Here is a 22,908-nt window from a genome sequence, read left to right on the forward strand (position 1 = left end):
TAATGGATAAGTGTGTTGCCTGTACACAGTCTGATAAAAGAAATGTCTAGTACCCCACAAGTGGCAATAGCCCTCAAATATTCACCAACAACTAGCCTGATAATCCAGTGCACCCTACCCTATCATGCTTTGTACTGTCTTTTGTAATTATCAATCCCTTGATCCAAACTTTGTCAGCGGTACCTCTGCCTTCAAAGACCAAATAGACATATTTCACCATTTCTGCCCTTGCTGTCCATCTCGTCCTCTGGCCAAGCACCCAACACCAAGGAAGGGATTATCATTCCATATTACTCTACACCACATCCTAGTTGGGAAAAATAGGGACTGTGCTGCTGTCGAAACACAAAATGATTGTGTACCTGGTATTGCGGGTCCTAAAATGATCATGCCCAGGTGCTCATTTTCTAATGGGTAACATATGAGGAAGTGATCATAATTTATTGACATGATTGTTTTAAAAGTATGTACTTAGGGAGAAAAGAGAATAAACTAATTATAGATGAAGAGTATCTGAGAAGGAGGATAGGCTTTGGGATTCAAGGACAAGGAAGATAAAGTGTCAAAGCACCAGGGAGAAGAAGAAGAAAATTGGGGTGTCTGGGCAGCTGCATGCATTCTTCTGATAAGGACCACATAGGTAATTCCTACAATATTTTTCTCCAAGCAATTATTAATAATTTAGAAAAAATAAGATGGGTTAGGATATGAGTTAGAGGACTAAAATTGCTAAGAAGAATTATAGTAGCAGCTGAAAAAACTGGAAGAGATTGTTGACAAGATGAAAGATGGCCAAATGACTTTCTTTCAGAACCCTACTGAGATCGAAAATCTAAAGAGTGTTCACAGTTTTGTGATTTTTTTCCAACACTACTTGTCAATAATAGAATCAAAGACTATGACAAGAGACAGGTACAATTAAGTCAAAGGACAGATTTAATAAAAGGATAATGATAGAAATGAGTAAAAATATGGGAACTTAGGACAGAGAGCAGTTTCTTGTCTCAAATTAGGTGACTATACATGCAGCTTATAAACTCTAAAGCCTTATGCAGATGGGAGGTATTGTTTTTATTATTAACTGAAATATTGTATATATGTTCCCTTAAACCTCTTGGAAAATGATCATTGATAACAAGACAAGGAAAAACATACATAAGACATGTGCTTTCATTTCAATTCACCAAAAAACTAATTATCTAGAATTAGACCTGAAACTTACCCTGAAGAAGCTTCCTGTCAATTATGGGAGAAAAATATGTAATTAGAAATTTGAAAATAATATACTAAAAGCTACATTAAAAATGGAGAGATGCATTTAGCCCTACCTTCCTAGAGGAGATGATACTGAGGAAATTTGGAAATATAAGTAGAATTCAGTCAGAAAGCTAAAAGGACATTTCAGGCAGAGGGAACTGCATAGAAAGGTCTGAAGCCTAGAAAGAGCATTTAGCTAAATTACCAAATTGAAGAAAACAATAGTTTGCACTAGAATATTTGTATTATCTGTAAAATTGTGAAGCACCTATAAGAAGAAATACCTCGGATTACTGTTCAGGAAATCTTCGCATCCCCACCCCTTCCCACTATGGACTTAATATATTTATCTCACTGTCCCATTGATTTTAGAATTAGCCATACAATTAACTTTGACCTATGGGATGTTAGAAGAAATGATGCAAGCAAAGACTTGAAATGTGCTTGTCTGACAGCTACGTGCTCTCCTGCACAGCTGCCCTTGCAGTGAGAAGATCGTGCCCTAACTTTCCCACTGATCCAAGGAGAACGAGAGACATGTGAAGGAGTGACATCCATCCAACCCACTGTCTTGAGTTTGGAATCAAGCCCAGTCTGGTCCAGCTTAGATCATTTCATCCCAAGCTGGCTGGTAGGCATAAAAGTGAATTTAAATGATTCTTGTTTTAAACTTCCTAAGGTTACAGTGGATGTTATGTAGCAAGGGCTGCCTATGCATTGTTAAACACGGCTATCTCTGTGTTGAAATGCTTTTTAATTTCTTATTTTTGCTTCACATTCTTTAAAAATTTGATGTTTACTTTTTTAATGACGATGATTTTAAAAAGTAAATCATATATGAAAAATATATCATTTATGATGTCAGACTCTCTCAAAGATATATCATTATGACATGAGTTATAATGTCTGGTATCTTTCTGCTTAAACAATTGTCAGTGATTAACTTAATCTTGCAGGCTGTGTTAGGTTGCAGTACTGTCATTCTCAATTGTATGTGAGGGCCCACATGTAGTAAAGTAAAATTCTTTCACGATCCTAATATATTTCTTCTGAAGAACTGCTCTGGTTACTCCCTCAGGAAAAGACACAGCCCAGATAGGAAATAGAAACAACAAGTTTCTCTTCTCTAATATGGGAAAGAAAATAGTCAATCAAGCCCAGGAAGTGCAGAGACTCCCATACAGGATAAATCCAAGGAGAAACACGCCAAGACACATATTAATCAAACTATCAAAAATTAAATACAAAGAAAAAATACTAAAACTAGCAAGAGAAAAACAACAAATAACATAAAAGGGAATCCCCACCAGGTTAACAGCTGATCTTTCAGCAGAAACTCTGCAAGTCAGAAGACAGTGGCAGGACACATTTAAAGTGATAAAAGGGAAAAACCTACAATCAAGATTGCTCTACCCAGCAAGGATCTCATTCAGATTTGACGGAGAAACTAAAGCCTTTACAGACAAGCAAAAGCTAACAGAATTCAGCACCACCAAACCAGCTTTACAACAAATGCTAAAGGAACTTCTCTAGGCAGGAAACACAAGGGAAGAAAAAGACCTACAATAACAAACCCAAAACAATTAAGAAAATGGTAATAGGAACATACATATTAATAATTACCTTAAAAGTAAATGTCCAACCAAAAGACATAGACTGGTTGAATGGATACAAAAACAAGATCCATATATATGCAGTCTACAAGAGACCCACTTCAGACCTAGGGACACATACAGACTGAAACTGAGGGGATGGAAAAAGATATTCCATGCAAATGGAAATCAAAAGAAAGCTGAAGCAGCAATTCTCATATCAGACAAAATAGACTTTAAAGTAAACATTATTACAAGAGACAAAGAAGGACACTACATAATGATCAAGGGAGCAATCAAAGAAGAAGATATAAAAATTGTAAGTATTTATGCACCCAATATAGGAGCACCTCAATACATAAGGCAAATGCAAACAGCCATAAAAGGGGAAATCGACAGTCACACAGTCATAGTTGGGGACTTTAACACCCTACTTTCACCAAAGGACAGATCATCCAAAATGAAAATAAATAAGGAAACACAAGCTTTAAAAGATACATTAAACAAGATGGACTTCATTGATATTTATAGGACATTCCATCTGAAAACAACAGAATACACATTCTTCTTAAGTGCTCATGGAACATTCTCCAGGATAGATCATATCTTGGGTCACAAATCAAGCCTTGGTAAATTTAAGAAAATTGAAATCATATCAAGTATCTTTTCAGACCACAATGCTATGAGACTAGATATCAATTATGGGAAAAAAAACCTGTAAAAAATACAAACACATGGAGACTAAACAATACACTACTAAATAACCAAGAGATAACTGAAGAAATCAAACAGGAAATCAAAAAGTACCTAGAGGGCTTCCCTGGTGGCGCAGTGGTTGAGAGTCTACCTGCCAATGCAGGGGACACGGGTTCAAGCACTGGTCTGGGAAGATCCCACATGCCCCGGAGCAACTAGGCCCATGAGCCACAACTGCTGAGCCTGCGTGACTGGAGCCTGTGCTCCACAACAAGAGAGGTCGTGATAGTGAGAGGCCCACGCACCGCGATGAGGAGTGGCCCCCGCTTGCCACAACTGGAGAAAGCCCTCACACAGAAACGAAGACCCAACACAGCGAATAAATAAATAAATAAATAAATTTAAAAAGTGTTTAAAAAAAAAAAAAGAATAAGGAAGTGGTCTCTCCCTCTCTCTGTGAAAGCCTTCCTACCACGCACCATCATCTTACTAAAAGCCCCCTTATCCCTCCCTGTACTGTTCTATAAAAGGGAGTCTCCCTGGTAGCACTTTCTCAGGAATCAGAAAAAGTTTCTTTTTTAAAAAAAAAAGAAGGACCTAGAAACAAATGGCAATGAAAACACAATGAACCAAAACCTATGGGATGCACCAAAAGCAGTTCTAAGAGGGAAGTATATAGCAATGCAATCCTACCTCAAGAAAGAAGAAACATCTCAAATAAACAACCTAACCTTACACCTAAAGCAATTAGAGAAAGAAGAACAAAAAAACCCCAAAGTTAGCAGAAGGAAAGAAATCATAAAGATCAGCTCAGAAATAAATGAAAAAGAAATGAAGGAAATGATAGCAAAGATCAATAAAACTAAAAGCTGGTTTTGTGAGAAGATAAACAAAATTGATAAACCATTAGCCAGACTCATCAAGAAAAAAAGAGAGAAGACTCAAATCAACAGATTTAGAAATGAAAAGAGAGAAGTAACAATGGACCCTGCAGAAATACAAAGGATCATGAGAGATTACTACAAGCAACTATATGCCAATAAAATGGACAACCTGGAAGAAATGGACAAATTCTTAGAAATGCATAACCTTCCAAGAATAAACCATGAAGAAATTGAAAATATAAACAGACAAAGCACAAGCACTAAAATTGAGACTGTGATTTAAACTATTCCAACAAACAAAAGCCCAGGACTAAATGGCTTCACTGGCAAATTCTATTAAACATTTAGAGAAGAGCTAACACCTATCATTCTCAGACTCTTTCAAAACATAGAAGAGGCAGGAACACTCCCAAACTCATTCTATGAGGCCATCATCACTCTGATACCAAAACCAGACAAAGATGTCAAAAAGAAAGAAAACTACAGGCCAATATCACTGATGAACATAGATGCAAAAATCCTCAACAAAATACTAGCAAACAGAATCCAACAGCACATTAAAAGGATCATACACCATGATCAAGTGGGTTTTATCACAGGAATGCAAGGATTCTTCAATATACGAAAATCAATCAATGTGATAAACTATATTAGCAAATTGAAGGAGAAAAACCATATGATCCTCTCAATAGATGCAGAAAAAGCTTTTGACAACATTCAACACCCATTTATAATAAAAATCCTCCAGAAAGTAGGCATAGAGGGAACTTACCTCAACATAATAAAGGCCATATATGACAAACCCATGGCAACATTGTTCTCAATGGTGAAAAACTGAAACCATTTCCACTAAGATCAGGAACAAGACAAGGTTGTCCATTCTCACCATTATTATTCAACATAGTTTTGGAAGTTTTAGCCACAGCCATCAGAGAAGAAAAAGAAATAAAAGGAATCCAAATCAGAAAAGAAGAAGTAAAGCTGTCACTTCAGATGACATGATACTCTACATAGAGAATCCTAAAGATGCTACCAGAAAACAACTAGAGCTAATCAATGAATTTGGTAAAGTAGCAGGATACAAAATTAATGCACTTAATTTAATTAAAGTTAATTAAAGTTTATTAAATTAAGTTAATTAAAGTTTATTAATTAAGTTAATTAAAGTAAAGTTTAATTAAATTTTAATTTAATTAAAATTAATTGCTTAATTAAAGCAATTAATTTGCTTTCATTCCTATACACAAATGATGAAAAATCTGAAAGAGAAATTAAGGAGACACTCCCATTTAACATTGCAACCAAAACAGTAAAATACCTAGGAATAAACCTACTTAAGAAGACCAAAGACCTGTATGCAGAAAACTATAAGACACTGATGAAAGAAATTAAAGGTGATACAAACAGATGGAGAGATATACCATGTTCTTGGTTTGGAAGAATCAACATTGTGAAAATGACTCTACTACCCAAAGCAATCTACAGATTCAATGCAACCCCTATCAAACTACCAATGGCATTTTTCACAAAACTAGAATTAAAATTTTCACAATCTGTATGGAAACACAAAAGACCCTGAATAGCCAAAGCAATCTTGAGGAAGAAAAATGGAGCCAGAGGGATCAGGCTCCCTGACTTCAGACTATCCTAAAAAGCTACAGTAATCAAGACAGTATGGTTTTGGCACAAAAAGAGAAATATAGATCAATGGAACAGGATAGAAACCCCAGAGATAAACCCATGCACATATAGTCACCTTATCTTTTGATAAAGGAGGCAAGAATATACAATGGAGAAAAGACAGCCTCTTCAATAACTGATGCTGGGAAAACTGGACAGCTACATGTAAAAGAAAGAAATTAGAACACTCCCTAACACCCTACACAAAAATAAACTCAAAATGGATTAAAGACCTAAATGTAAGGCCAGACACTATAAAATTCTTAGAGGAAAACATAGGCAGAACATTCTATGACATAAATCACAGCAAGATCCTTTTTGACCCACCTCCTAGGGTAATGGAAATAAAAACAAAAATAAAATAATGGCACTTAATGAAACTTAAAAGCTTTTACACAGCAAAGGAAACCATAAACAAGACGAAAAGACAACCTTCAGAATGGGAGCTAATATTTTCAAATGAAGCAACGGACAAAGGATTAATCTCCAAATTTACAAGTAGCTCATGCCGCTCAATATCAAAAAAACAAACAACCCAAGCCAAAAATGAGCAGAAGACCTAAATAGACATTTCTCCAAAGAAGATGTACAGATCATCAACAAGCACAGGAAAGGATGCCCAACATCACTAATCATAGAGAAAAGCAAATCAAAACTACAATGAGGTATCACCTCACATTGGTCAGAATAGCCATCATCAAAAAATCTACAAACAATAAATGCTGGAGAGGGTGTGCAGAAAAGGGAACCCTCTTGCACTGTTGGTGGGAATGTAAATTGATACAGCCACTATGGAGAACAGTATGGAAGTTCCTTAAAAAACTAAAATAGAACTACCATATGACCCAGCAATCCCACTACTGGGCATATACCCTGAGAAAACCATAATTCAAAAAGAGTCATGTACCACAATGTTCATTGCAGCTCTATTTACAGTAGCCAGGACATGGAAGCAACCTAAGTGTCCATCGAGAGATGAATGGATAAAGAATATGTGGCACATATGTACCATGGAATATTAGCCATAAAAAGAAACGAAACTGAGTTATTTGTAGTGAGGTGGATGGACCTAGAGTCTGTCATACAGAGTGAAGTAAGTCAGAAAGAGAAAAACAAACAGTGTATGCTAACACATGTATATGGAATCTTAAAAAAATGGAAAAAAAATTGGTTCTGAAGAACCTAGGGGCAGGACAGGAATAAAGACGCAGATGTAGAGAATGGACCTGAGGACACAGGGAGGGGGAAGGGTAAGCTGGGACGAAGTGAGAGAGTGGCATGGATATATATACACTACCAAATGTAAAATAGATATCTAGTGGGAAGCAACCACTAGAAGCACAGGGAGATCAGCTAGGTGCTTTGTGACCACCTAGAGGGGTGGGATAGGAAAGGTGGGAGGTAGACGCAAGAGGGAGGAGATATGGGGATATATGTATATGTATGGTTGATTCACTTTGTTATAAAGCAGAAACTAACACACCATTGTAGAGCAATTATACTCCAATAAAGATGTTAAAAAGAAAAAACAAGTTTCAGATACAGGGAGATTTGATTTAATAAAATTAGACAGTTCTCTTGAAGTGCACAGGACAATGCCTGGTGCACAGTAATAGATGACCAAGAAGTATTTGATTCATGTTCACAGTCACTCCTAGCATTCCCATTTAGCCAGTTTCAGAAAAGCTTACCTGAGGATTTTCAAGTTCATGCTCATTGGCATTTTAGTGGTGGCCCAGGTTAATCATGCTGTCTCTTCAGTGATGCAGTTAAGAGAACAAAAGTCAGGAAGGTTTTACCCTTTTGGATTTTCATGGAATTTTCAATGTCTGTTTTGACATTTGAGCCCCTGATGTGCTGTGATCTGTCATTTACGAGTGCTGCAGTGAATAAGTGAGAGCCATTAAACAACTGCACAATTTGGGGGACTTTTCACAGCCCAGTTGTTGGACTCTGCAGGGAATCAGTGAGGATTCAGCACAAGAAAAGAAACAGGTATTTTAATTTGAGTAATATTAACACTCACAAACTGTCATATTGTGGAAATTTTAGCAGTGTGTAAGCTCTGAAACAAAGGAAGGACAAGCCAAACAACCAGAGCTTGGAATTTCCAGGGTGTCTTCAATGGCTGGCAGCGGATGCAGTAGGTGAGCATCCAGTGTGGATTCAGGAGGAACAAGAGCAGGACTGAAGGAGACATCTAGGGGAATCCCCAGTAAGTCCCTGGGCTCTCTGAAGCACATTTATACATTTATCCTATTAAAAGACATTTCTACGAAGAGGCTGCTGTGTTCTGGTCCTGGGCTGTCAGCCAGCAATGTTTCTTTATTGAGGAAAGGACATTACAGAGACACAGGAAGATATAATAAATCTATGGCACAGTCCTTGACTTCAGGGACACTTGATGAAACTATTTATACACACAGGAACCTTCACTAAAACAATAACTGAAGTACACGTGGGGCGATAACATGTAAGTGAATTTAATACAGCTTAATACAGCTCAAAATTCATTTCTGAATCCTACAGTAATAAAGTTATCAAGAATATCAAGCCAGGCTAACCATGAATAACTCCTTGTAAGAAATTAATTTTGAGATGAGTTTTGACAGAGGTTAAGGATAAAGATTGGTGTGCAAAATGGGAAAACGCACAGATAAGAAAAGCATATTCAGTATTAACTGCATGTCTAAAAGTGCTTAGACAAAATTATAGGGCACAGAGGAAAAAAAGCATAAAGGACATAAAGTCAACCTGTGCAACCTCACAATTTGTTGATATAATTTCAAGTCTTGTAGTGGCCATTGTGGGTACAAATCTGGTAATATCTCTGCCAAATGTCATCTCTAGACCACCACTCCTGGAATCTAAGACCCATGCACAGTTTCACATGTAGAACTGATTGGGAACAGAATTGAAGATCTCCAGATTATATGGCAGAAGTGGGACGTGGTGGGTGTCAAAATGAAGTAGCTGGAGCTCTCAGACTATTGAGACACCAACTTAACAACACTCCTGTTCCTTAATTATAGTTCACCAGTGACATCATTGAGAAAGGCAAGCTCGTATCTACTGACTAGGATATGGATGAACTGAAAATGCTAAATAACTATCCCTTTAATCCCCCCCTAAAAATCCCTCCTCTCAGGTCCCCACCATGAAAATCAGCCTCAGCCACATGCATGGTAACCGAGAAAGTGAAGCGGGTCTAGAGTAGACAAATGAAATGAGTGTAAAGCTTGTTCCTGAGCTTATTCAGAAGACGTGCTAAAAACCTGTGAATAGATAGAATTTTGGTAAATCATTTCCGTATTTCCAGTTTTATTTTCATTAAAATATCTGTGATTTTTTTTTATATCTTTTTATTTTCCAACTGGCCTCCAGCATTTTGGTCTCTGCCTCTTAGCCACGTAGTCAGAAAAAAAATCATTTGAATTTTTTTGAACCTGGAGAGAAATCACTAAAAGAATCCCTCCATGATGCTGACTCACTTATATACGCATCAAAGCGTGAGTTTTCTAAAAGTTAGGCATACCTTTCTTCACTTTTTTTTTTTTAATTAGCAATTTTATCTTCTTTATGGTTGGGCTTCTCTAATATTAGCATTAGTTTATATTTATTAAAAGCAGATGCTTATATTCTTCAACATTCCTCAGTCAAACAACACATGAAGAAGCAAAGTTGATAAGCATGTTTTTGGATAAGAAAATACTAGCAGAGCCAAAACAATCTTGGAAAACTGAACTAACTTTTTTACAGCCTCATGACTTTTGAAAATTCTGTCAATCATTGGAAAAAAGCACCAACTTCTAACATTTTAGAGTAATATATATTCATATGCAAAAAAGGATTTCCAGACAATTGCTTCAGGAAATCCAAATAGTGAGGTTAGAAAGACAGCAGTGTGGGGGGATGAGGCGGAGTCATTATTCAAGAAATTTTGCAACAGTGGATACTGCTTAAAACATGACCACAGAGTAACGGTAGCAAGAAGTCCAGTAGGAAAGGAGACAGAAAGGGAACATGGAAGAAGGGAAGAAAGTCAAGAAGAATGAGTGAAGAAGTGAAATAATGAGACAGTAACAATAAGAGTGTCAGATTAAGGTTCTTTTGGAGAGTGGTTTTCCCAGCCAGATGCTCATCACCCCCCAGGATGGTCTCCCTGCAGGTACCTCTGCCGCCAGCTCCCTTGCACGTTGCTGCTGCATTAGATTTCATGCCTCCTGCTCTGATGATGCTACTCTCCTGCTTTATGGTTTAGAGAGCCCTTGCATTATTGATTACTGGGCAGAATTCGTACTCCTCATCCGGCAATCACATGATCCCATATACTCTACAAGCCCTTATTTTTTTCTTCAGTGTCATATAAAATTCTCTGCTTGTCAAGGCAGCCTTTTTGTATCTCTCCTTTTTTTTCCTCTTTCCCTTTGCCCTGGATTTTTGTACTCATTCCATGCTCTACACCTTTGATTCTACCATTTTCCCTCTGAAGAAGTATTCTGTTTTCCACAAATGGAAATCTTGTTCTAATTTCAAACAAATATGGAAAATAACAGTCAAATTTTCTCTCTGCTTCTTGATTCATATTCCTGAGAAAAAGAAAATGATCACCCCAGCTCATTGTGTGTACACCCATGGGAGAGAATGATGGCCAGGCTAGGGTCACATGTCTATTTCAGATCCCATCTGCACTGGCTTGGAGGCAAGGGAGGGTGGTGTGCATTGGCCTATGTATGTGTGTTGACAGAGTGTCCTGTCTCTACATGGGCTGCTATTGAGTGGAAACTCTAACTGTGGGGCTCTCACTTAGATTGAATCTTGCCCATAACTCAAAACCTTTGCTTTTTAAATTTCTGTACTTTGGCACAGGGTGTCAGCCCACTATATGTTGCACGTTTTTAGTCAATAGAGAAGCTCTTTTCTTCCTAATCAGTTTGCCACATCTGGGTAATGATTAACAAACAAATTTAGTTTTTTCTAAGAAGTATCGTATTCAGAATCATATTGAATTTCCATAATTAAAGAAGATATACATATTGTTTCTAGAGATAATAAATTTTGGCTGGATATAAAACAGCCGTCAACCTTAATCTTGAAAAATTCTGATTTGGAGCCAACAGCCTTATAGTATTGTGCTTGGTTTAATCTGGCCAAGCAATGAGACAGATATATAACCTCTCACTTGATTTTTTCTTATTTTTCTGTGAAGCTCAAGTGCCTTCCAGTGAAAACTGAGCATTACAAAATGATCAATATATATGATTTCCAAAAAATGTACTTGTAAGCATCGTGTGCATCTTTCCTTCAAGAAAAATATTTTCACCTTTCTTTATGATTTTTCTAAAGGCTGGAGTGCTTGTCTGCTTTCATAATAAATAGGAGGTGTTTGTCTGAAGTTAATTGTCAAAGCAAGCCTTCCCCACAAACACTTTGAAATACCCAATACTGATACATTAGTTTATGCTTTGCAACGTCTTCACTTTCTTACCAAGCAAGTTATTATCTCAGTAGAATTATGGAAGTTCTACTTAAACTTTCTGTTTTACATTGCTCTAAATGTTTGAATCAATAATATGTTAATTGTCCCCTCTTTTCAAAGCCTACTTTCCTTCATATTTAGTAAATTTATATCAAAGCCAACTTTTACGTTTTAAAGTTAGTTTTTAATGTAATCTTGATAAGCCACACCCTATTTTTAGAGGAAATACCTTTTTCTCTAAGAGTGGTGGGCTATATCTGCAGACTCAGTGGGTCCTGGGGAATCTGAGGATTGAAGATTTCCAAGTGCATCAAACACTTGTCCTCATTTGTGTCCCATTCTTTGCCAATCAGGGCCTTAGTCTTGTCATGGCAAATCTAACTAGTCAAGGTACTTAAGTTTCTCTAGAGCTATGCTAGCCTTACATCCTGAGCTTAGTTCTCCAGCCTTTTCTGCCTTAAGCTGCTGGCAATAAGAATCTCTTCATGTGTTTCCAAGTCAGCCGTTTGTTTTGCACATTTAGCCTTTTATTGATGGTTAACCTTCTTCAGTCTTTCATTTTCTCTTTCCAAAAGCATCAGTTGCCCCCAGGAAGCATTATTCAATACCATTGCTCTTATAATCACTATTTCCCACATGTATCTCAAATGCTTAATACATTGCACCCACCATTGCATTTTCCTTCACCTAGCCTCCCATTTTCCTTCAAAATAACCTCCCATTTTGCCCACGGTAAAAGCTTTATCATTGCTACCTGATGCCTGGAGCTGTTCGTATTCCACCTCATTACTCACTGACCAGTGGGTGATCCAGCTCCAAAATCCCATTTTAGTATCTGTTTTTTCAGACTATTGTCAAACTGTCACAAGCGTGGATCTACATGAAGTATACTCAGATGAAAATTAACAAATTGGAGGTTCATTAAGGAATGCTCTTGGGATCAGTAACAGTGGGAGAAGGGAACAAAAGCAAATTTGGGAGGAGGAAAAATTTGGTCTGTGATGTAGTCACAACAAGCCCTTAGCCAAATTCACATGGAGCTCTGAAGCTGGCATGACTCTTCCGAGTTGTACCAAATTGAAAAGAAGAAGCAAGGCTTTTCTATGCCTTCATTGACCAGTTATCAGATGCAGGTTCCTAGCTCTCTCTTCCCCCGCACCCCCCCCCACACACACACCCTCACACCAGAAAGGGAATATAATCTTGAAAAAGGCAGTTATCTTCAGCTAAGGACAATTCCCAAAAAGGGCAGACAGCTGAGGGTGTCAGATCTCAATCTTTGGAACAATTGGAAATAAATCCTTTATTCGTAAAGTAGGGATCTGGATGATGCAGACTAGCATGATTACTGAAGAATTAAGTATTAATTAGGGACATATCAATAGGGCATGGACCCAGTTGAAAGATATCTCACTGGATAATTTTAGACTAATGTAAATATCAAAATAAATGATAATAGGTTTTAAGGTCTTCAATAAAAAAGAATCCAGGAGTCCATAACTATAGTAAAAGGGTGAGTAAGTAGAAGTTCTTCTTTGTAGAATAATGCCAGTTAATTAATGTAGAATGGCAGAATTAAAAGACTTAGATCATTTTCAAATATCAAAGTAATGGTTTAGTTATCAATAGGTACTAAAACTATTGGCTGATAAATTGTTGAAGATCAGGCTACTAATATAATTTCAAAGTATCAGCATATAGTATGTACATTAATTATCAAGTAGGAAAAGCACCTTTACAACAGCGAGATCTTGTAGATAACCATCTTAAGCAAGTGATCAACTCTAGGATCACCAATAAGAGGAAAAAAAAACAGATATCATTATCCTTTTGATTTGGTGCAGTGGGAAGTACAAAATATTATTTAGGTATTATTCTTTTTTTTAAATTTTTTTAGCTTTATTAAGGTGTAATTGACAAATGAAAGTTGTATATATCTAAGATACACAACTTGATGTATGATTTTTGTATACAATGTGAAATGATCACCACAATCAAGCTAATTAGCATATTATCTAGGTATTACTATTCTTGACAAAATGTTCAACTTGAATCTAATCATAAAGAAGCAATTAGGCAAACCCAGATTGTGAGAGAGTTTACAAGCCCACTAACCTGGGTTCTTCAAAAATATCATAATCATAAAAAACAAAAAGTGTAAGGTGACTGTCTTAAACTAAAGGAATTTAAAGAACTATGACAAACAAATATACTATAAGAACATTAATCAGATACTGAGTTGAAAATTAAAAAAGAACATTTGGGGCTCAATGGGGTAAATATGAGTATGGATTGTGTATTAGCTATTGCTATATTAATATTAAATTTCTTGAGTGTGATTATGTCAGAGTTACCTGCTGTAATACTTAAGGGTCAAGTGTCTTGATATCACCATTGCAGTTTTGAAAGTTATTTTTTTAAAAGGACGTGGAGAGAGAGATATGGCAAAATATTAACAGTTGGTGAATCAAGGTAAAGGTTATATGGGTATTTGTAATATTATACTGTAAATTTTTGTTTCAATTTTTTCAAAATAATATAGGAGAAAATTCTAAAATTTAAGCCGCCTTGATCCAATTTTCACAAATCCCTTATTAATAAGGTCTATGTCCCTGAAATTTAATTGCTTTGAATTCTGCTTACAACCTTCTCATACCAATCTTTTCTTTCTAGCATTAAAAACGAAGTGATTTTTAAGAGAAAATACATACAATAACCACACTTATTTTAACTACATTTCCATGATTCCTATCCAAGTCATTTCACCCTGATAAATTCCTACAACTGCCAAAATGTAATCTCAACCCTAGTAATTTTCCCTAATGTTTCCTTTTGACATCTTTTCAGGTTTCAAGAGACTACTTCTGTTGACTGAGGTAAAAGAGGAGCCTCTAACTACTTTAGCAATAAATTAACAAAAAATAAATAACTTACTTTTTTAAAAGCTTTGCTTCAACTTCCCCTTTCTGAACCATATTTTCTCCTTTCTCATTATCTCATTCCATCAGGATCACATATCAAACCTGGTTTTGAAGAGAAAGAAAAGAAAAGGAAAGTTCTACATTAACCATCTTCCAAAAGAATTAGGGGAAAATGGAAGTTGAGAATACAGACATGGCTCCAAGTGTACCTATTAGGACTAAAAGAAACTCTTTAATTCCTCATTTTTTTAAAAAGCAGTGACCCTCTGTGCTATCACTTTTTAAGGAGCTATGCTGCAGCAATTTAAGGAATATGGCTCTCATTTTCTACATTTACAGGCTTCAATGGAATTCTTACTGGTAAAATATGTCAAAATTATATACACATATTGATAAAGTTTAAACTGTCTAGATATGTATACGGTCTTTGAAACATTCTCTTTTAATTTCAGGTTTTCAAATATTTCAGAAGTGAATATTTTCCTCCTCTAGTGCATTTTCTGAAATAATAACACTTCAGCAGAACTCAAGGAAATTTTAACAAGTATGTATTCCTCTAAGATGTTTTTTTCTTTGCTATTTAAGACCCTCTCCCATCCCACAAATGCCCTAGTAGCTATAGACTCATCTATTAAATATACACATATATATAACTATAAACCCTCCTAATGTATTTATATAAAGGCACTCCAACACAATGGATAAAACAGGTGAGCTACTTTTAATTTTATCATGGGAAATATGTGAAGTTAATGTGAAAGAAGATCAAGCAATCCTAACTCTGTTTTTTATTGGAAAAACACTCTAGATGTTTTGTGAGAAGAGAAAAATCTCTCTAGGATAGAATTGTAACAGAACTTTTATGTAAAGCAGTTTTATTTGAAATATATTGTCCCAGACAGCAGTGAAGAGAACAGTTTTAATCCAAAATGCTTCCAGGCTGAGTCCCTTCTGGCCAATTATTTGATTTCAGTAATGCTCTGGTTGCCTCTGCCTAGCACTAGCTATTAAATATAGTGCTGTGCCTTTTAGAAAACTTTTACTTTACATGAGAGCCAAAAGGTAACTCTGTACAAAATCGAACTAGGAGTTAAAATATGATTTTGAAATGGGAAAACATTAGCTCAAATTCTGACAAATGAAAATCTTTTTGAAAAAATTAAGTAACAGAAAGTGCTAGTCAGTGTCTATCAACCATCAATCCCATTTAGACAAAGACTGGGCAAAGCTCACAACTACCTAGAGGTTTTCAAATGTTTTTCCTTGATTTAATTCAAGTTTGGGGGGAAATGCCAACATTTTCTAATAACATTAGGATTAAATTCAACAAATATTTATTGGAAAGTCCTGGAATAGTCACTGTATAAAGACGGCTAAGAAAAGATAGTCCCTGCCCTGGGGCAATCTAGTGGATAAAATTAGGCAAGTCTTATAATACAAGAAGGAATAAGAGAGGAGCTTCAAGATGGCGGAAGAGTGAGACACGGAGATCACCTTCCTCCCCACAAATACATCAGAAATACATCTACATGTGGAACCACTCCTATAGAACACCTACTGAACGCTGGCAGAAGACCTCAGACCTCCCAAAAGGCAAGAAACTCCCCACGTACCTGGGTAGGGCAAAAGAAAAAAGAAAAAATAGAGACAAAAGAACACAGATGGGGCCTGCACCAGTGGGAGGGAGCTGTGAAGGAGGAAAGGTTTCCACACACTAGGAAGCCCCTTCGCGGGCGGAGACTGCTGATGGTGGAGCCACGGAGGAGAGCGCAGCAACAGGGGTGCGGAGGGCAAAGCGGAGAGATTCCCGCACAGAGGCTCGGCGCCGAGCAGCACTCACCAGCCCGAGAGGCTTGTCTGCTCCCCCGCCGGGGCGGGCGGGGCTGGGAGCTGAGGCTCGGGCTTCGGAGGTTGGATCGCAGGGAGAGGACTGGGGTTGGCGGCGTGAACACAGCCTGAAGGGGCTAGTGCTCCACAGCTGGCCAGGAGGGAGCCCGGGAAAAGGTCTGCAGCTGCCGAAGAGGCAAGAGACTTTTTCTTGCCTCTTTATTTCCTGGTGCATGAGGAGAGGGGATTCAGAGTGCCGCTTAAAGGAGCTCCAGAGACGGACGCGAGCCGCGGCTATCAGCACAGACACCAGAGACGGGCAGGAGACGCTAAGGCTGCTGCTGCCGCCACCAAGAAGCCTGTGTGCGAGCACAGGTCACTATCCACACCGCCCCTCCCGGGAGCCTGTGCAGCCCGCCACTGCCAGGGTCCCGTGATCCAGGGACAACTTCCCCGGGAGAACTCACGGTGCACCTCAGGCTGGTGCAACGTCACGTCGGCCTCTGCCGCGCAGGCTCGCCCCGCCTCCTCCATACCCCTCCCTCCCCGTGGCCTGGGTGAGCCAGAGCCCCCGAAGCAGCTGCTCCTTTAACCCCGTCCTGTCTGAGTGAAGAACAGACGCCCTCAGGCTACCTACATGCAGAGGTGGGGCCAAATCAAAGCTGAAATGCAGAAGCTGTGCGAACAAAGAAGAGAAAGGGAAATCACTCCCAGCAGCCTCAGGAGCAGCGGATTAAATCTCCGCAATCAACTTGATGTACCTGCATCTGTGGAATACCTGAATAGACAACGAATCATCCCAAATTGAGGAGGTGGACTTTGGGAACAACGATATATATTTTTTTTCCCCTTTTTCTCTTTTTGTGAGTGTGTATGTCTGTGCTTCTGTGTGTGATTTTGTCTGTATAGCTTTGCTTTTACCATTTGTCCTAGGGTTCTGTCTGTCCTTTTTTTTTTTTTTTTTACTTTTTAAAATTTTTTTCTTAATAATTATTTTTTATTTTAATTATTTTATTTTATTTTATTTTATCTTCTTTCCTTCTTTCTTTCTACTTTTTGTCCCTTTTATTCTGAGCTGTGTGGATGAAAGGCTCTTGGTGCTCCAGCCAGGCATCAGGGCTGTGCCTCTGAGGTGGGAGAGCCAAGTTCAGGACACTGATCCACAAGAGATCTCCCAGCTCCACGTAATATCAAATGGCAAAAATCTCCCAGAGATCTCCATCTCAACGCCAAGACCCAGCTTCACTCAATGACCAGCAAGCTACAATGCAGGACAACCTATGTCAAACAACTAGCAAGACAGGAACACAACCCCATCCATTAGCAGAGAGGCTGCCTAAAATCATAATAAGGTCACAGACACCCCAAAACACACCACCAGACGTGGACCTGCCCAACGGAAAGACAAGATCCAGCCTCACCCACCAGAACACAGGCACTAGTCCCCTCCACCAGGAAGCCTACACAACCCACTGAATCAACATTAGCCACTGGGGACAGACACCAAAAACAACGGGAACTACAAACCTGCAACCTGCGAAAATGAGACCCCAAACACGGTAAGTTAAGCAAAATGAGAAGACAGAAAAACACACAGCAGATGAAGGAGCAAGGCAAAAACCCACCAGACCTAACAAATGAAGAGGAAATAGGCAGTCTACCTGAAAAAGAATTCAGAGTAATGATAGTAAAAGTGATCCAAAATCTTCGAAATAGAATAGAGAAAATACAAGAAATGTTTAACAAGGACCTAGAAGAACTAAAGAGCAAACAAACAATGATGAACAACACAATAAATGAAATTAAAAATTCTCTAGATCAATAGCAGAATAACTGAGGCAGAAGAACGGATAAGTGACCTTGAAGATAAAATAGTGGAAATAACTACTACAGAGCAGAATAAAGAAAAAGAATGAAAAGAACTGAGGACAACCTCAGAGAACTCTGGGACAACATAAACACACCAACATTGGAATTATAGGGGTCCAAGAAGAAGAAGAGAAAAAGAAAGGGACTGAGAAACTATTTGAAGAGAGTATAGTTGAAAACGTCCCTAATATGGGAAAGGAAATAGTTAATGAAGTCCAGGAAGCACAGAGAGTCCCATACAGGATAAATCCAAGGAGAAACACGCCAAGACACATATTAATCAAACTATCAAAAATTAAATACAAAGAAAAAATATTAAAAGCAGCAAGGGAAAAACAACAAGTAACACAGAAGGTAATCCCCATAAGGTTAACAGCTGATCTATCAGCAGAAGCTCTGCAAGCCAGAAGACAGTGGCAGGACATATTTAAAGTGATGAAAGAGAAAAACCTACAGCCACGATTACTCTACCCAGTAAGGATCTCATTCAGATTTGACGGAGAAATTAAAAGCTTTACAGACAAGCAAAAGCTAAGGGAATTCAGCACCACCAACCCAGCTTTAAAACAAATGCTAAAGGAACTTCTCTAGGCAGGAAACACAAGAAAAGGAAAAGACCTACAATAATAAACCCAAAACAATTAAGAAAATGGTAATAGGAACATACATATCGATAGTTACCTTAAATGTAAATGGATTAAATGCTCCCACCAAAAGACACAGACTGGCTGAATGGATACAAAAACAAGACCCATATATATGCTGTCTACAAGAGACCCACTTCAGACCTAGGCACACATACAGAATGAAAGTGGGGGGATGGAAAAAGATATTCCATGCAAATGGAAATGAAAAGAAAGCTGGAGTAGCAATTCTCATATCAGACAAAATAGACTCTAAAACAAAGACTATTAAGAGACAAAGAAGGACACTACACAATGATCAAGGGATCAATCCCAGAAGAAGATATAACAATTGTAAATATTTACGCACCCAACATAGGAGCACCTCAATACATAAGGCAAATACTAACATCCATAATAGGGGAAATCAACAGTAACACAATCATAGTAGGGGACGTTAATGCCCCACTTTCACCAATTGACAGATCATCCAAAATGAAAATAAAAAAGGAAACAAAAGCTTTAAATGATACATTAAACAAGATGGACTTAGTTGATATTTATAGGACATTACATCCAAAAACAGAAGAATACACATTCTTCTCAAGTGCTCATGGAACATTCTTCAGGATAGATGATATCTTGGGTCACAAATCAAGCCTTGGTAAACTTAAGAAAATTGAAATCGTATCAAGTATCTTTTCTAACCACAGTGCTATGAGACTAGATATCAATTACAGGAAAAAATCTGTAAGAAATACAAACACATGGAGGTTAAACAACACACTACTTAATACAAGAGATCACTGAAGAAATCAAAGAGAAAATCAAAATATACCTAGAAACAAATGACAATGAAAACACAATGACCCAAAACCTATGGGATGCAGCAAAAGCACTTCTAAGAGGGAAGATTATAGTTATACAAGCCTACATTAAGAAACAAGAAACATCTCAAATAAACAAACTTTACACCTAAAGCAATTAGAGAAAGAAGAACAAAAAAACCCCAAAGTTAGCAGAAGGAAAGAAATCATAAAGATCAGATCAGAAATAAATGAAATAGAAATGAAGGAAACAATAGCAAAGGTCAATAAAACTAAAAGCTGGTTCTTTGAGAAGATAAACAAAATTGATAAACCATTAGCCAGACTTGTCAAGAAAAAAAGGGAGAAGACTCAAATCAACAGATTTAGAAATGAAAATGGAGAAGTAACAACTGACACTGCAGAAATACAAAGGATCATGAGAGATTACTACAAGCAACTATATGCCAATAAAATGGACAACCTGGAAGAAATGGACAAATTCTTAGAAATGTACAACCTTCTGAGACTGAACCAGGAAGAAATAGAAAATATGAACAGACTGATCACAAGCACTGAAATTGAAACTGTGATTAAAAATCTTCCAACAAACAAAAGCCCAGGACCAGATGGCTTCACAGGTGAATTCTATCAAACATTTAGAGAAGAGCTAACACCTATCCTTCTCAAACTCTTCCAAAATATAGCAGAGGGAGGAACACTCCCAAACTCATTCTACGAGGCCACCATCACTCTGATACCAAAACCAGACAAAGATGTCACAAAGAAAGAAAACTACAGGCCAATATCACTGATGAACATAGATGCAAAAATCCTCAACAAAATACTAGCAAACAGAATCCAACAGCACATTAAAAGGATCATACATTATGATCAAGTGGGGTTTATCCCAGGAATGCAAGGATTCTCCAATATATGCAAATCAATCAACATGATACACCATACTAACAAATTGAAGGAGAAAAACCATATGACCATCTCAATAGATGCAGAGAAAGCTTTTGACAAAATTCAACACCGATTTATGATAAAAACCCTCCAGAAAGTAGGCATAGAGGGAACTTTCCTCAACATAATAAAGCACACACATATGGTCGCCTTATCTTTGGTAAAGGAGGCAAGAATATACAGTGGAGAAAAGACAGCCTCTTCAATAAGTGGTGCTGGGAAAACTGGACAGCTACATGTAAAAGAATGAAATTAGAACACTCCCTAACACCCTACACAAAAATAAACTCAAAATGGATTAAAGACCTAAATGTAAGGCCAGACACCATCAAACTCTTAGAGGAAAACATAGGCAGAACACTCTATGACATAAATCAAAGCAAGATCCTTTTTGACCCACCTCCTAGAGAAATGGAAATAAAAACAAAAATAAACAGTTGGGACCTAATGAAACTTAAAAGCTTTTGCACAGCCCAGGAAACCATAAACAAGACGAAAAGACAAGCCTCAGAATGGGAGATAATATTTGCAAATGAAGCAACTGACTAAGGATTAATCTCCAAACATACAAGCAACTCATGCAGCTCAATATCAAAACAACAAACAACCATAAAAAGGAACGAAACTGAGTTATTTGTAGTGAGGTGGATGGACCTAGAGTCTGTCATACAGAGTGAAGTAAGTCAGAAAGAGGAAAACAAATACCACATGCTAACAGATATATATGGAATCTAAAAGAAAGAAAAAGAAAATGGTTAGAAGAACCTAGGGGCAAGACAGGAATAAAGATGCAGACCTACTAGAGAATGGACTTGATGATACGGGGAGGGGGAAGGGTTAGCTGGGACAAAGTGAGAGAGTGGCATGGACATATATACACTACCAAACGTAAAACAGCTAGTGGGAAGCAGCCGCATAGCACAGGGAGATCAGCTTGGTGCTTTGTGACCACCTAGAGGGGTGAGATAGGGAGGGTGTGAGGGAGGGAGATGCAAGAGGGAAGAGATATGGGGTCACATGTATATGTATAACTGATTCACTTTGTTATAAAGCAGAAACTGACACACCATTGTAAAGCAATTATACTTTAAATAGATGTTAAAAAAAAGGAATAAGATGACTGTATTAGTTATCTATTCCAACACTTAGTAGTTTAAACAACAATCAGTTGATTAGCTCACAATTCTGATAGACAGTTGCTGGTCTGGGCCAGGTTTGGCTAATCTGGCCTGAGCTTGACCATATATCTGTGGCATTTGCAAGGTCAGCTAGGACTGCGTATTCCCAGATTGCCTCTTCCACATGTTTTGCCATTTGGCAAAAAATAATAGTAATTCTTACCAAAACTAGGGTGGTTGAGGAGAAAGTGGGGCGGATGTGATAGACACTTTAAAAATAAAAAGAATATGTCTTTTGGATTTAAACTTTACACTATTATCAACTACTGTTAAATTCATTTTTAAATGAGATATTTCAGCACATTTTATCCCATCTTGGTCATTGCACTGTTGCCTCAAACAGCTTTTTTGTGTGTGTGGGCGGGGTGGGGGGGGAAGGGGAGGAATTATGCAAGACATATAAGTTCAGATTAATAGAACCCTTTACCCTTTCAACACATCATAATTTCTATTTCTTCAAATAGCACAGTTTCAAAACATCCAAATATGGTTTCCCTCTTTTTTCTTCTCCATTTTCCATATGTAATTAGTTGTCTCCAGCATCCTCACCCCATTTCTATTCCCACTGTTTTCACTGTATTGCAGACCCTACTTGTTTCTTGCTTAGACTACTGTACTATGTCCCCTCATAGTCTCATCACACCCAGGTTTACTCTTCACAATCCTGCTGTTGCCTCCAAATTAGTCTTCTTAACTCCTCCTGCACACAGGTTTCTATAGCTCCCCATTTTCACCTGAATTTCTCAGCCTAGCATTAAAAGTTTTCTACACTTAGCCCCATTTATATTTCTAAACTGTTGTTTCTCATTGTTCTATGGCATCAACACTATACATCAGTCAAAATGGAAGACTCAACATTCTTTCAAACTCCAAGATACATTTGGTCTTTCCTCCCACGTGGAATATCTTCCCTGATCTCAAAAATCCCAAATATCCTTCCACATCCAGTTCATAATCTAGCTCCTATTTGAAGCCTTTCCCAATCATCCTAGTTGGAAATTCTCTTTCTCGGAATTACATTAGCAGTTTGTTTCACCATCATGATATTCATTTTTGTTATAGCTATTTAAATACATATTTTATTTTCCTTAAGAGGTTCTAGTTCCTTGAATAAAGTGACATGCCTT

At 37.6% G+C, this 22,908-nt stretch overlaps 1 long non-coding RNA gene across 1 annotated transcript in view; it reads right to left on the reverse strand.

The window, feature by feature from the left end:
• The window catches only part of LOC118893923, a 456,255-nt gene that overhangs the window by 155,414 nt on the left and 277,933 nt on the right, over positions 1–22,908 (reverse strand). The window contains exon 2 of the long non-coding RNA XR_005019636.1: positions 14,523–14,611. This is a non-coding gene — a long non-coding RNA (uncharacterized LOC118893923). The remainder of the gene's footprint in view (positions 1–14,522; positions 14,612–22,908) is intronic.

The sequence above is a fragment of the Balaenoptera musculus genome, chromosome 4, assembly GCF_009873245.2.
Source record: "Balaenoptera musculus isolate JJ_BM4_2016_0621 chromosome 4, mBalMus1.pri.v3, whole genome shotgun sequence".
Taxonomy (NCBI): Eukaryota; Metazoa; Chordata; class Mammalia; order Artiodactyla; family Balaenopteridae; genus Balaenoptera; species Balaenoptera musculus.